The sequence below is a fragment of the Ostrea edulis genome, chromosome 1 (genome assembly GCF_947568905.1).
Source record: "Ostrea edulis chromosome 1, xbOstEdul1.1, whole genome shotgun sequence".
NCBI classification, from domain to species: Eukaryota; Metazoa; Mollusca; class Bivalvia; order Ostreida; family Ostreidae; genus Ostrea; species Ostrea edulis.
The window spans coordinates 10,227,198-10,239,419 of NC_079164.1; the positions used below are offsets into that span (position 1 = coordinate 10,227,198).

General features: G+C 34.1%; 2 long non-coding RNA genes across 2 annotated transcripts; one reads left to right on the forward strand and one right to left on the reverse strand.

The window, feature by feature from the left end:
* The first annotated feature begins 5,831 nt into the window (after positions 1–5,831).
* Positions 5,832–9,175, forward strand: LOC125655788 (uncharacterized). The gene is made up of 2 exons (XR_008799590.1): positions 5,832–6,204; positions 8,780–9,175. It is a non-coding gene; the product is annotated as an uncharacterized LOC125655788 (long non-coding RNA).
* LOC125679129 (uncharacterized) lies at positions 8,513–10,271 on the reverse strand. Its single transcript, XR_007371709.2, has 2 exons — positions 9,874–10,271; positions 8,513–9,138 (listed from the first exon to the last, which is right to left on the reverse strand). It is a non-coding gene; the product is annotated as an uncharacterized LOC125679129 (long non-coding RNA).
* Positions 10,272–12,222: the final 1,951 nt, after the last annotated feature.

The following is a 12,222-nucleotide window of genomic DNA, read 5'->3' on the forward strand; positions in this document are numbered from 1 at the left end:
ATCAATATGGTTATCAATGCCTTGCAGTTATGAAGAAGTTTTCCCCCTGTATATATACATTCAAGTTTAATCCTAGTTATAGCTAATTCTAAGGATTCATTACTTGAAAAGGTAGTCCAATATGCTAAACTGTCACCTGAGTATACTACAGTCCTTTAGAGGATCAATGGAATGGTAAATAATTGTATAATAACTCAAAATAAATGAAATGCAAAAAAATTAAAAATTGTCGGGCATCGGAAATGCACAAGCCGAGTTGCGCAAGGAATGGGCATAGAGGGAACCGGCAGAAAAGTTTTCAAGAATTATCAAGCAGGGAGCAAAATTTTGCGTACATAAATTTCAGCCGACTTAAATCCTTTGTGACCTTGACCTTTAACCCTTGACCAAAATCAATAGGCTTCTTTGTCTCATCAAGGGCGATAATCCATCTAAGTTTAATTGAGATCCTATAATTTGTTAAAAAATTATAGTGCAGAAAACAAAATTTTCTCCAAATTTCAGTCTATTTATAGCCACTGTGACTTTGACCTTGTGACCCCGGAATCGATAGGCTTCTTGTCTTACTTAATCGATCTAAGTTTGATTGAGATCCTATAATTCGTTCAAGAGCTATGGTGCGGAAAACAAAATTTTCTCCAAATTTCAGTCTATTTATAGCCAGTGACCTTGACCTTTGACCTAGTGACCCCAGAATCGATAGGCTTCCTCATCTTACTGAGGGTGACAATCCATCTAAGTTTGAATGAGATCCTATAATTTGCTCAAGAGCGGAAATGAAATGTTGATGCGTGCCCGCCCAAAGGCACTTCATCAGATCATAAGTCGAGTTCGACTTCATCGCAACTCCGCTAAAAATGAAACACTAGTCAAATAATGTTATTTATTGCCAAGGTATTTGGGATATTATACTGTGGCTCAAACAGGGGGTGAATGAACCTGACAGTATGGAAAGCATATAGTGGAATCAGACTTGTGATGCTGGAAATCTATAGTGATTAATAAACTATACATGTACAAGATCCATAACTTTTTTTTTCAGTTTGTGAGGGAGAATCCTCGTGTCTCTTTCATCTGTAGACAAATAAACAATGTGTTTTGACCAGAGCAATTTCCAATCCTTTTGCAGCATAAATTCAACATTGTGGCAACTGGGTTAAACTTTGATAGTGAAGTAATACATGGCAGCAACTTATCCCATGCTCTTAAAATTTCTGTTTGACACACACTCATGACATCCACTCAAACATTACAGAGTGCAGCAAAATCCCATTGTATTAGGGGATTCAAAATGGATAACTGGTACAAAATATGGTACATACTATTCAAAAAGGATAATGAATTTGACATATTGATGTCTTGGAAAAGGAAATTCTGACATCGGGGCTCTAAGTGTTTTCAAACATTGTCATTTGATAAAAGTGTTCTACATTTTTAAAAATAGAGATTAATATGTCTTTACATACATAGGTGAAAATATAAGACTCTCTTATGAGTAGCCATGAAATATAAGGTGATTCCACCCGAGGGTTGCAAAAAAGCTGTGAAACCCGAGGCTTTGCCGAGGGTTTTACCGCTTTTTTGCAACCCCGAGGGTGGAATCACCTTAATATTTCATGGCAACTCATAAGAGAGTATTTTTCTCTCATATTTCTAGAGTTTTCCGTTTTCCTTGTGCCTAGCGACGCCATTTTGAGAATTTTTCAATCAATTAATTTTTCGCTCTACATTAAAAATAACATCAGAATCGAATTCTACGACCTTCATTTTGGCAACTATGTTGCTGACAAAAAATCGGCCGACGAGTGTATAAGTGAATTGTATTAGAGTTATTCCTCTTTGAATAAATCAATAATCAGGGTGCGTGACGTAACTCGACAGTCATCAGCGCGAAACATTTTGACAGACCTAATCAGAATATGCATTCACAACTGCACGGTGTTTTTTTTCTTTTTCTTAGAGGAGCATTGATATTGATATTAATTGAGCAGTTATTTAATGACGAGTGTGTGAAGAGGAATTCCAAGTGGTTTTTGTTGGTGAATATGGGCATGGCTAGACTTTCGTTTTTCACGCGTGCAAGGACTCGAGTTTCATGGACATTGAACGCACTTATTTCACCTGAGACACGGACAGTAGACGTTGACAGAGTGAATGTGGAGGTAGGCCTAGACGTAATAGACCGTGTGGGCTGGGTTTCTGTGAACGGGCATAATGCACCGGATGACATAGGTGTATGAGGAATTTGTGACTGTTGTTGAGTGTGCAGTAATTGTTCAAGGAATGTGTATTTTTGTGTCCGGTCACATACACCTGGAGATTATCAGGGACATTACAATCTGTCATTTTTTGTACAAGAGCTTTGCAGACGCTAGTGTTCGTCAATCGAGGCGAGGTAAGTTGCAAGCTAGTTGTGTATTGATTATGACGTCACGGGATATGTAAGATAAACGTCACGTGATATGAAAGATAGAAATATCTTACATACCTTTCTTTCATAGAATATCTGTATCTTACATACGTAGATATGAGAGAAAGTTTCCATTATTCCTAGCCGAGACATACCATGTATGCGCAAAAAATTCATAAACAAATATCACACTACTCACGTAGAAAATGTGGACCTTACCGTCAGATCATCAAGCGCAGCGAAACACGCCATTTCGAGATTATAGTCGACGAAAGCTCGGTAACAGTAATGAATAAGGTACACTCATTTTGTATCTATTTTGTGACTTTCTTTATTAAAAGGAACAGTTCTCTAATGTGTAACGTGCAATTACTACGTAATTCAATAACTTGAAGCATGAAGCAGTTTCACTTTGCCACCGGATATAAGAAATTTTATTTCGTATTCCGATCCCAATCGAAAGTTGTTGACTGGGAATGACGTGTTTTAATTCAATCTACATGTAACATCAAACATTTTTTATATCACATTAAAAAAACAACAACAAATATATACACATACACAATGTTGTAGAGTTATTTCTTGTAAATTTTCTGAGGTTTCGCACCATATTCGATATTTCGCGCCACGGTGTCAATAGGGCTTGTGTGCAGTTGTCGTTCGTTTCCCTATCAATGTTTATAGGTGACGCTGTGCTACAAACGACAATTTTTCAACCTTATCTATTATTTTTCTATGTCTATCAGTATCAATTTGATCGAAATCTTGTATTCAAATTGATTTGAATACAATATCATTGCATTTATTTACATGTCAATTATCAAAATTAGATTAATTCAGAAAAGTTACATGGATTATTTAATGGCGGATGTTTATAAAAGTTTATGTTGATTTACCTAGGAGTAAATCAGCTGACACAGAACCCCCGCTGACGACCACTATACAAATCAATACAAATTACTGCGCAGAAAAGTGCGTGATGACCCAGGGAGATTGAACATAGTTCAACTCCCAAAAAGGAAATGCCCCTTTAATCGATTGACCTACATGTATATATGTATTTTATGTGTACTGTATGGTTCTTGGTAATCAACAATACAATGCATTTCGATGATTGTTTCTGTAAAAACAATACCTGTATGTAATGTACGTATACCCGTGTCTACTCATCATAATTTGTGATGTTTTGTGAAACCCCTGGTCAACTATTTCTAGTCATTAGTTTATATCCACTTTGTTCAACTTAGTTATTCTATTCTTGACATTTCTATCCTATCCTATCGTGTGTGCATCCTACCGTATCATGTGTGCATCCTACCGTATCGTGCACGCACCCTATCATATACCGTGCGTATTTCCTATCGTGCGTGTATTCTATCGTATCATGTGTGTATCCTATAGCATCGTGCGTGTATCCTATCCAACCGTGCGTGTATTCTATGGTATCGTCCATGTATTCTATCGTATCGTGCGTGTATCCTATCGTATCGTGTGTTTATCCTATTGTATGTGTGTATATCATATCGTATCGTGCGTGTATCCTATCCTATCGTGTGTGCATTTTATTATCAGTCTCCCCGGGATCCGGTTTAGAATAGGTCCTCAGTACTCTTTCCTTGTCATAAGAGGCGAATATATGGGGCGGTCCTTCTGATGAGACCGCAAAACCGAGACCCCGTGTCACTGCAGGTGTGGCACGATAAAGATCCCGCCCTGCTCAAAGGCCGTAAGTGCCGAGCATAGGCTTAAGTTTTGCAGCCCTTCACCGGCAATGGTGACGTCTCCATATGAGTGAAAAAGTTGAACAATATACACCCTATTGTATCAGGAATTGCGTTTGTCAGGTTTTTCGTTCTTATCATGTTTTGTATTTATCAGGTATATCGTGTTTTGCGTTTAACGCGTTTATAAGGATTTCTGTTTATCGTGAAAATCGTTTATCTATAACTTTAGAAACTATCGGTTTCAAAATCCAAATCTAATGAAAACGAACCGAACGACGATTTCCGAAAGCTTAATTCGTTTTGTCTAAAACGCTATTTTTCTTATTAGATATTATTTGAGTCATACGGATGCATCATAAAATTTCAGACTCTTTACAGATATCACCTGGAACTAAGTGTTACAGACAGCCAGACGGACAGACCCCAATTGAATATCTGCTTCTCGCTAAAAGTGGATCGTCAAATAATACATTGTCTTAGGGTAGCTCATACACTAAACTTTTCTGTTTCACCACCGAAAGAGTGATACAAGCTCTTACTTTGTGATTTTTCCGGAATGTAAAAAAAGGTGTTTTGGCTTGCAAATAAGAGATTCTTGAGTCAAAATTTCGCTGTGATTTGATGCATGATATGAATATCTAATAAAAATGCCTAAAAGATTCAGATATAAATGTTCTGATTTTTTAGAAAGAAAAAAAAATTCATGAAAATTGAAAACGTTATTTGTTAATATTTTTAGATCTACGAATAAAATCTTCCAAAACATGTCAGTTAGAAAAGAGATATATCGAAGAAATATATTATAAAAAGAATTTGAAACGAAATGACCATATATTAGATATAATCATAATGTTTTAGATCAGCTCTTTGGACGAATAGGGCATGACTGTCCTAATTCACTCCACTTTTAACATTGCATGATTGGCAAGCCTAAAAACCAAAAAAACATATACATATGTAGTCTGTATTGTAAATATGTTTGTAGATTGGTGTAGTTGTAGTGCTAGATGTATTTATATGTAGTTTTTGTTATTATTCTCTGTTAATATTGGCCACATTAAACATTCGTTTCGTTTGTCCTGAAGAAGGGACGGGTCGTCCCGAAAATTTGACAATCTGGTTGTTCGTGTCCATACTAGAAATATATTTTTAAAAGTGTGTTTATAAATAAGTCGGGGTTTTGAAACGAAAAATAATCCGCTCTAAGCTCCTCGGAGGTTATGAAATATACATGTAAAGGCTTTAATAAGTCAAATAAATTCTTGTACATTTTGAGTAGTGTAAACATTGTGTTTAGTAAATAAAGTATATTAACAAGTATTCAAAAACGGTCTTTTATTATGGTAATCTCAGCAAATTTATATTTAAACGCTTTTTTTATCATCGTATTCCATGATCGTGAGTAGGTACCATTAAAAGGAATGACCATCCACCACCCTAATAAGATCCTGTGAATACGTTAAGTTTAAAGCTTGTTCGACATTTATATATATATACACACACACACACAACACATATATATATAAAAGGGAGGCAGCTTTCTTCTGTCAACAAACGAGCTTTCAGCTTATTTCGTTATCATCCCTGAGTTTTTCCCTGTCGTAGATACTAACAATGATGATATTGATAAACATATCATTAAATCATACATGTCCAAACCTAGTTTGACCAATCTGTACCTGCATAATAGCCGTGTTTCGAGTTACTCCGGAACACAGTGTTTATTCTGTGTTTAGTCACGCCGCGTCAAAAATGTTCCACAGGGTTACTTCCGGTTTATCGTTGTTTACCTTTGTTTACCAACAGTCGACACTTCGTGTATTAGGCCTAGGCTTAATTTTGTCGATCATCATGAAATTGAAATACACATTTAATAGTTTGGGGTGTATGCGGTACATATTTGTTTATGAGCGTTTGATAAGCTACTATTGATCTACGAAATACAACGAAAGACTTCGTCAAGAACAGAAGACGATGTCGTGTAACTCACACAAGGCCCGGCCCAGCTGTCTAGTAACCGGAGGAGTAAAGGAAAAGAACGTATTAGACTCACTGAAACCTGTCAAACTGGTAAAATGAAAATTATGACGACATTATATATATATATGATTAAACAAAACACAATGTGCACTGCTTCATTTAAAGCAGGCATTAGGTCCAGTACAGTCTATAGGGCCTATGTGAAATAGAATTTACGTTACCAAATCAGGGCCAAAATGGGCATAAACATGTAACATATATATTCAGGTCCATTCCAAAGACTATTTCTACCTACGTAGCTATTAATAGCTACCTAGGTATTTAAAGCTACTTAAAGTAGCTAGTTTTACCTACTTTTACATGTTTTTAAAGATATAAATAAATAATAATTAAGGCACATCTTTTAAACAGGTCAGTCGTTTTATGTATCATGTTGTACATGTGCATGACAAAATTCGGAGTGTAAATTTAAATGCTTTACGAGGGTGGAAAATGTAGAGAAAATTGCATGAAAAATCGACTCAAAAACTTTTAATGTAAGAGTGCATGAATGTTAACTTTAAAATTAATAAAGATTTGTAAAACATTCTAGACTTCTTATCATGTATCTTTGATCCTAAGTTCCTAGAGAATGGAAGTGGGTGCAGTTATTGATGCAAATTTGAAAGTAATCATTTTTTGTCCAATATTTTTGTGGTATTCATTGTCAGTATAAGTGAATCAAGAAATTTGGTACACACCATGTTGCGCTGTTCCTGCGTTTGGCCACAAAATGCAAGTAAAGGAAAATGTAGGTAAAAATAGCTACCTGGAGTAGGTTTAAATACCTAGGTAGCTATAAGTAGCTACATAGGTAGAAATAGTCTTTGGACTGGACCTGATAATTATTGATATAAAATATAGATAATGACAATACACAGTGAAAAGTAATAGATTAGCTATAATACTATAGGTATTTGAAATGGCTTTATTATTTAAAGCTAGTTTAAATTGAATTAGTCTGGGTTTCTGAGTGCAATGGTATAGCCATATGTGGGTGAGGATAAAATTATCTACTTGGGTATAGTCAATATGCTGTCTAATTTGAAACGATCTAATTAAAATTAGATCTTTGATCCGTTCATGCAATCGCTACACAAAGTGTAGCGATTGCATGAGCGGATCAAAGATCTAATTTTAATTAGATTGATTTGACTTTTAATTTACTTGAATCTTCACTATGCTCAGCTGATCTCTAAGAAAAGACTGCACTTGTTATGAAACTGGTGTATAGTCCTTTGTGTAGCGATTGCATGAGCGGATCAAAGATCTAATTTTAATTAGATTGAATTTGAAAATAATTATTTCTCAACTAATACTTGTGCTACAAATTAAGTCTTTGGAGTTTGACTTCTAATGATATACTTATGTAATTGGAAGAATTTTTAGCATGACTATTTATTGTTGTAGTCATTTTATTGACTTTTCACAATCCAGTAGGTATTTGTGATTACTGCTCATATTTATATCACTGAACAAAATATATATCTGATCATGATTAAGGTAATATTATAATTCCTTTCAGCAACATAATTTCAATATGTGCTCACAGACTGGTCCAGCACAATCTCTAGTATAATTAGCTATATAAATATGCTAATCAAGCTATATAGCTTTTTAAAGCTAATTGAAATTGCTTGATATAACTATTTCAAATCTTCTATCAAATATATTTTTAAAGCATAAAAATTTAATTTCTAAGTGAAAATATTTCATCCTTGTACTTGAAACAACACACTGTAAACAAAAAAAGCTTCTTAAACTATGTACCTTAGGAAGAATTTTGATTCAAAATTGTCAAATGTTTAGGATTATTAAGTTGTTACAGATTCCACATTGTAAAGTCATCATATACTTATCAAAGCTTCGACACACAAAATTAAGGCAGTGGACAGTTATCAATACAAAAGAAATTCTCTTTTCATGAAAATTCTTAAAATGACATATGATCTATACATAGAATAGTGTTGTGGTTAGTTCAAAGTACATGTATATTGTTATGTGTCATTGCACTTAAGAAATTTAATCGAAACTAGCTTAATGAAGCTGTTTGAAATAGCTTTATAAAACTATATAGTTAAATATAGAGATTGTGCTGGGCCTGATAGATATAGCAATACAGAGGAAATCCGTCATATGCATCAAAAGTTTGAAAAAGGTGAATTGACTTAAATATAAATTTATGAACAAAATTGAAAAAAAGAGAGAAGAAATTAGGAAGAATCTTTTGTGTTCATTTAAAACATGTTGGGTAGATTTTGAAGTTGTTTAACTCGGCTTTATACATGATGTCATATCTCTGAATGCAAGCAAGCTCTCATATGACTACAATGTATAGGGGAAATCAGATATTTGTACAATAAATATGGTAAGCTTTATTGATAAAAATCATGAAAACTCATACATTCAGTTTTAATATGAATTACTTCATGTATTTCCAAATAAGTTAAAAAAAATATACATGTATGTACAGTGAACAGTATTTTTAACAAATACATGAATTATAATTTCAGCATTATTTATTTATTTTTTTTTTTTTTTTTTTTTTTTTTTTTTTTTTACATCTTTGCTTCTCAAATTGACAAAAGTCTATTATCAATATTGTGGCATCCCTCCTCTTTTCCAGGTTAATGGGAACAGGATAATTTTCCATGCCTTTCACTTGAGGTCTTCAGTTTCATCATTAATCATCTGAATGTCGGTATGCCAAACTCTCATGATGTCATGCCATTACTGGATATTCCTTAACACTGGTTTATTTAAACCACACTACCTATAACATTGCCAAATATTAGACTGAAAATTTTCAAATACACAAGATTTGAAGCAGCAAAAGAAAAGAATTACATATGTATAACACACAAAAAAGAAGAAATTAATTCTCACCTGGCTGATATGAACTTTTTACTCCTTTTTAGCTCCCTTTCACTGCATACCAGCCAATAACTAGCAGTCATTATATGCAGATCAGCCATTGTTATCAACCTGTGTATATATATGTTGAATAAAATATGAATGAAAATTGTTATTCTTTTTAAGAAATATATATACTCAATAGTATATTTCCTTACACAGTACTGAATCAAAGGGGTAGGAGAGCAAATATATAATATATAACCTGGCTCATGTTCAGCTGGTTCCATTCTTGTATACAAGTAGTTTGAGTGGAAATGTACATATCTGATGTACATGTAAAGTACCTTGATTGCACAGGCAATATGCATCACTTGTGTTCGAATTGACTATTAAAGAGTACTCTTTAATAGTAAATTCGACCCCAAGCGATGCATACTGCCTGTGCTTGATTGGTATTAAAAGTTGGAGAAAAGATCAATGTTCTTTGATATAATTCAAAATTTTGCAGTGAATGAACCATCAGTATGGAGCTTGAATAAATGATCATGCAAATTCTAGTATAGATCCGTAGGGATATATTATCTGGTGTTCTCATATTTTATTTAATTAGCAGATATATATACCCCCCCCCCCCCCCTCTCACTCCCTTGTGAAATTGCTTCATAATTTTTATGAGCCTGAACCATAAGTTCATAATTGAAATTCTCTAATATATGATGCTTTATCATCTATTTAATGTCTCATGAACACCGTTGTAAAATACATACACTGCTCAGATGTAGATGAGGGTACAAGTATACCTATTCTTGAAGATTGACAAGATTTTGCACAGTCTATATTATATTTTTAAGAGTCAGTACAAACCTCTTGGTTTTCCTAAAAGTTAATATAAGCAAACTGGCTAGAACAATGATGTTTCTTTGTTGGTTCAGCTTTCACGGAATGTAATAATCGCACTCAATTTCGGCTGCTCGTGGTTTTCTACACAAATGACGCCATCGTTTCCTCTGCGTGAACGCTTTTCCCGGGTTTGGGAAAAGGTAAACTTTGACATCTTCCCAAGTAAATATATATCCCTTGCTATCCTTTATCTGATTTGCGACAGTTTGTGCCGCAAAATCTATATTTTGTCAAAAACAATTTTGTTACCAGTGTAAACAAAATTAACCGGAAGTACCCCTGTGGAACATTTTGCTCATATCACGTGACCGGCGTGGCTAAATACGAAAAATCCCGGGTGTTCCGGAGTAACTCGAAACACGGCTATTGATATACAGCTGTAAGTTTCTCTTGATTAAATTTACCTGCACACCCATACGTTACTTAATCGTCCACAGGTATGATGTTATTGTCCAGGTTAATGTAGGTCACACCAGTTTACCTTTAGGTACTATGTATATTATTATAGTGACTACGGCAGCCAGGAGGGGACATATATATATGAAATATATTTTTTAAAAATCTCTATTTGTACATTCCCTTGGTTTGATAATGGCTAATTCGGTTGAATCAATCGTTTCCTCGCCTTGATTTGACTAATTATTTTCTCGGTTTGACCAAGCCGATTTGACTTATCGTTATCTTGTTTTGACCAATCGTTCCCTTGATTTGACTAATTATTTTCTCGGTTTGTCCAATCATTCCCTTGCTTTGACTTATCGTTATCTCGTTTTGACCAATCGTTCGATCGATCCCTTGATTTGACTAATTATTTCCTTGGGTTGACTAATCATTCCCTTGATTTGACTAATCGTTATCTCGTTTTTACCAATCGTTCCCTTGATTTAACTAATCGTTTTCTTGAGTTGAATAATTATTTCCTTGAGTTGACTAATTATTTCCTTGAGTTGACTAATTATTTCCTTGATTTGAATAATCATTCCCTTGATTTGACTAATCGTTATCTCGTTTTGACCAATCGTTCCCTTGATTTAACTAATCGTTTCCTTGAGTTGACTAATTATTTCCTTGAGTTGACTAATTATTTCCTTGAGTTGACTAATTATTTCCTAGAGTTTACTAATTATTTCCTTGATTTGAATAATCATTCCCTTGATTTGACTAATCGTTATCTCGTTTTGACCAATCGTTCCCTTGATTTAACTAATCGTTTCCTTGAGTTGACTAATTATTTCCTTGAGTTGACTAATTAATTCCTTGAGTTGACTAATTATTTCCTAGAGTTTACTAATTATTTCCTTGATTTGAATAATCATTCCCTTGATTTGACTAATCGTTATCTCGTTTTGACCAATCGTTCCCTTGATTTAACTAATCGTTTCCTTGAGTTGACTAATTATTTCCTTGAGTTGACTAATTATTTCCTTGATTTGACTAATCATTTCCTTGATATGACTTATCGTGATCTCAGTTTGACCAATCGTTTTCTTAATTTGACTAATCGTTATCTCGTTTTGACCAATCGTTCCCTTGATTTCATCAATCGTTCACTCGAGTTGACCAATGCAATCGTTCTTTCGTTCTCACAGAATGACAATCCGTTTTCTCACAGTATAACCAGTGTCAGACTTATCTTACCCTTGTGAGACAGCCATGTGATATTTCTCTCTCTCACACCATCACTAGTGAGATCATATATTTTCTATGATTTACGTTACACGGTGAAGTAAAAGATTGTGTATTGTTTTAAGGTATTCAATGTACATAACGACCATATTTCATATCTAGTAAATGGATGGTGGGATTTTTGTAATCATGGTACATGCATGTATCAGTGGAAGATAAGAATTTTTTTTTTTACAAAAACGAAGCCGTGGACAGCAAATCACCTTAGAAAGAAACGAAAGCCTATAATGTTAATACACAAGTACAATATTATGGTGTGCCTTGTCAGCTATTGTTATTGATAAACATGTATATTCTATCGTGTGACATCTCATCTCTTCATTGTTGCAATTATCACACGATTGTCTATTTTGGACTCTGAATCAGAATATTCTATTCTGTCACAGTTTTTTTTTTTTTTTTTTTTGGTATGTATATCAACTATAAGTGTCTACCGTATTACAGATAATCCGGCCCAACTAGTATTAATGGATGTAATCTTCTGCAGTCTCTCTCTCTCTCTCTCTCTCTCTCTCTCTCTCTCTCTCTGCATATGTGATAGTTGGACTTTTGTTTTATTATTTTACATTATACTTTGATTTAATTCAGATTCTCATTCATTCATTCATTCATGCTTGCATTCATTCA